Source organism: Buceros rhinoceros, unplaced genomic scaffold (assembly GCF_000710305.1).
Source record: "Buceros rhinoceros silvestris isolate BGI_N320 unplaced genomic scaffold, ASM71030v1 scaffold972, whole genome shotgun sequence".
NCBI lineage: Eukaryota > Metazoa > Chordata > Aves > Bucerotiformes > Bucerotidae > Buceros > Buceros rhinoceros.
This window is the reverse complement of record NW_010396919.1, coordinates 61,379-65,676: the sequence shown is the minus strand read 5'-3', so window position 1 is coordinate 65,676 and position 4,298 is coordinate 61,379.

The window sequence follows — 4,298 nt, the reverse complement described above, 5'->3', positions numbered from 1 at the left end:
ATTCTATGTCCCTACACACAGCTGCAGAGCCCCCCCCCCTCCTTAGCAGTCGGGAGCGATACCTGCTTGAACATCTTCGTGTGCAGCCACACACAAACAGAGCAAACTGCCCGTCTACGTGTTTACAAAATAGTACCAGCAGAAGCTTCAGTATGAGAAAGTTGTGGTGATGAACTCCTCAAAGCTAAGAAACAACACGAATATGCAATGTAGCTTTTCAGGGAAGAGGGTCTGGAGAACAGGGAGTCTGCAGGTTTGCTTTTTCCTGGGCTCTGATGAGTTTTTGGTGGTGACAGGTGAAGTGAAACCTGACTAGGGTAACTTCAGCCAGAGAGAGTGGGATAGAAATAAACAATATTATTCCTGGAAAGAAGGGGTAGTAGCTGTCCCTCTGCCAAAGCGCACTCCAGCCCAAAGCTGCAGATTCCTTTCTGTGCTCCACCTCCCAGTGTCAGGGCAACAGTCCCAGGTCTTGACGTCAAAGCTGCCTTTTGTTTGCTGCACAGACTTGCCCCTTTTGCAGGTTTAGCAGACCAAGGCATGGAAGCACCAGATCTGCAAACTCAACGCAAGCCTCCAAGGAAAGGCCTCTCCCCACGTTTCTTATGTCAGCCTTCCCAGAGAAAAAAAAAAACAACAGCTTAGTTTGGTATGCTTAAATGATTTTACTTCCAAACTGTCCTCTTGCTAACCCTTCCTTTGATTCATCTCCTGTGTTTTATCTGTTGTGGTTTTAATCTTGCATTATTTAGATCACAAGAACTGCTGTGCAAGGCTGTAAAACTACTCCTTTAACTATCAGATCTAGGGGAAAATCCTTGCAGAGACAGGGAATAGACTCCCAATATTCCATGATAGTACTCAGGGATATCACAGGAGAAGGGAAGAATGAGACCAGGTGCTATTACAAAATCCTCCCACGTCTCTAGGGACAGCTAGAGCCAAACTAGTTATCTTCCCAAGTTAGCAGAGCAGACTCTCCTCTACTAGTCACGATAACTTGGGCATGAACAATCCATTCCTTACCCTTCACATCCACCTGACTGCCTGCCTCCAAACCACAGACTACCCTGTGGGGTAGAGAAAAAGAGGGGCTTGTGTAGAACTAGCTGTGTTAGGTCAGGCTTCCCCGGCTAAAGCAGCCCTTGAAGATATAGTTATAGCAGTCATGGCAAGATTACGCCACTCCTAATACAAAATCAACAACCTGTTATATCCTTTAGCTTTTTTGTTTGAAGGCCGAAGATTGTAGGTCAATAGAGGGGGGAAAAGAAGTGGAAAAAAACCAGTTACATAATACACACACAAAAATGGGCGGAGTAATCAGATGCTATGTATTTCTGAGAGGAGATACCAGTCTTCTCACATGCTCAGAGTTAAGGTCAGACCACATTTGTAATCCCTCCTTTCAACACCAATAAACCCGACACTTGCTGGGATATTCCACAACAGGGCCTTCCTTTTTCCCCACCACTGAGACTCCCCAAACCATCTCCTTCTGCCCAAAGCAGAGGCCGGTGCTCTTACTCCTGTTCTCTAAAAAGAGGTGTGCTGCTTTTCCCCTTCTAAAAGCTTCAAGCTGGGGGACCTTTGGCATCTTCCCTTCTTGTAAGACTCTCAGACTAGTACTTGACTTTGTGATTCTTGTGTGAGTGCGGTGGCTGGCTTTGTATACCTGTAACCGAGAGCAAACCATGACTGTTGTCTCCCAGCTAAGGCACAGGGCCACCACTACTGAGGTGTAGCATCCTGAAGCTATCAGTAGCTAGCAAGATGAGCAGCATATGCTCCTGCTAGTGGGGGGAAAAAAGAAAGGAAGGAAAGCAAGAAGGAAAAAAGGCCTTTCTATCATCTCTGCTGCCAGAGTAACAGAAAACTATATGCTCAAGCCAGGTCAGAGTGTTTCCTCCCTTGTAATGTTGTCAATTTGTGAGGCAGAATGCTAGTTGCCTGCATCCCAACAGAGCCCGGATGCCCCATGCCATCCCATTGACCTGCACAGAGAGCCAAACTTCCCAAAGAACTAACCCACACCTAGTTTCCTGGGATAACTTATTCACTAACTAGTGTGAATAAATCTTCATTGAGCAGTGCACACGTGGGGTAGGAAGAAGGAGTCCCAAGTGGAGTCTCATACAGTCACGCTTCCCTCTCCTGTCTGTCAGCCAGCCAAGCTACAAGCACACAAACAAACACAGGAACCGGGTGTCACATTTACTGTCTTTTAAGCTCCTTCCAGTGTTTTCAGAGAAGTCATACTAAACAGAACAGAAAGGCCTGTTCATTTTCACTTGTTCACTAACAGCAGGGAGGTACAAACTAATGGGTCAGCAGGATAACTTTATAGCACCGACCTGAAAACACACATGGGTGGTATCGGGGGCAGATGTCAGGAAGTCTGCTAGCTGCTGCAGTCTGATCTAGAGCTCTGCATGGGAGCGCTACACCAAACCGGGTTCTGACTTCCTATCAACGTGTCCTGGAAATGCGCGCTGCCAGTCAGGTCACAGTGGAGATAAGCAGGACCTTTTAAGCCTCATACAGTCCCTTGCTTTAATATAAAGGCTTGACAAAATTGAGCCCTGAGGATAAATGGCTAACTGGAAAATTTATGTCACCCAGTGCGCTCTAAAACTAGGCTGTGATGCAGAAAGAATATTTCCAGGTATTGAAGAGACAGCTATTCCAGTAACTCAGCACTGCCCTCCCACTCCACTGAAGTAAGTGAGCGAGCAACACGAGGCTTATTCCAAGCGCTCTGAACCCAGGAGTGAGGTCTCAAGAAATCAATAGACTGAAATGCTAGTAGCAGGGGTGTCAGAGCAGAACAGTTGCATGTGGCTTGTTATTGGCCTTGGGACTATTGACTCTTTAATCATATTTTTCAAGCTCTCCCTGCCAATACAAGGGCTGAGAATCTTCTTTTTTTAAATTGAACAAAAAAAAAAAAAAAGAAAATTACAGGCTTTCCAATCACAAGAGAGAATTATGAATCCAGAGCCAGAGGCCTGAACAAAAGCAGTGAGTATACAGAAAGCTAACAACTACCGAAGAATCCCACTGATGCTAGAGATAGTTTAAGCTGGTGCCAGCTCTCAGAGCCAGCAGCAAGGCGAGCCCATCATGATTGCCTGGAAGATCTGCTTTTAGCAACCAGCTGGCTCCCCAGGCAGCATTTGTGCCACAGCAGCTTTGCCTGCTCCCAACTCCTACCCCTTCTCTCCATGCCAGACTCAGCTGGTACAGGAACAAACAGCCTGTCACAGGAGGGTGATCGCTTGTGTGCATTTAATCTGTAAATACATGATGGGATGTTTCCAAGTTAAAAAATACAAACCAGCTACATAACTGAAATTGTTCAGCTAGGTCCTGGCTGTCTCAGCGAGGCAAATCGAACTGTCACCACCTTCCCAGCACTGAGCACCAAGTGGATCTTTCGAGCGCTGCCTGTGGTCAGCACTGGCTTCCTACCCGAAGTCAGCACAGACAAGGAGTATGGGACAGGTGCGTGGAGGCCACGGCTGCCTGGACTTCTCAGTCTCTGTCACATTGGTTTTTACCAGAAAACTAAGGACACAGAAGTCCTGGGAGGAAGTGAGTCAGGAAACCTGTCCTGCTTGCAGCGGAAGTGTGACTCAGAGCCCATGGTACTGCCGCTCCCCTGTGCCCTGGAGGAGGTGATAAGATTGTGTAATCCCCAAGATAACTTGCTGCACATCCTAATTCTGCTGATCCTCCCAGGGGAGGGGCCCTTCTGCCGAGTACTGTACATTAGCTGATTTCTTAGAAAAAACTGAGACAGCTCCCTGTGAGCTCATCACGTGGGAGGGGGGATGCTGGGCTCCCTGCCTGAGCTGTCAGAAGAACAAGGAGCTGCAGAATGGAATTTATCAAGAGCACAGCAAAGACCCTGGCAAAACCCCTGTTTAGTCCGTTTGTTCTTCACAGACAGAATGCGTAGGGACATAACTACTTGAAAGCCACAGAGAAAACAGCTATAAAGCAGAGGGGAGGATTTAAGAAAGAGAAAATTTGAGAAAGAAGAAGAGGACAAATGAGGAGGGGAAAAGAGAGTGTGTATGGCCCGGACTAGTGAGGGGACACTCAGGGAGAGAGGTACCTGAGATACCAGGAGAAAAGAAGCCAAGAGTGTAGGCCAAGCAAGGGAAGAGAGGAGGGGAGAGAGAAGGGACAAAAGATTACAGGGAGAGTCACTTTGGAGTGATGAGGAAGGTATGCTTGGGACTGAGAGAGCAAAGAAACATTACACTGAGAGAAAGGGGCCGCCATCCTCTTTG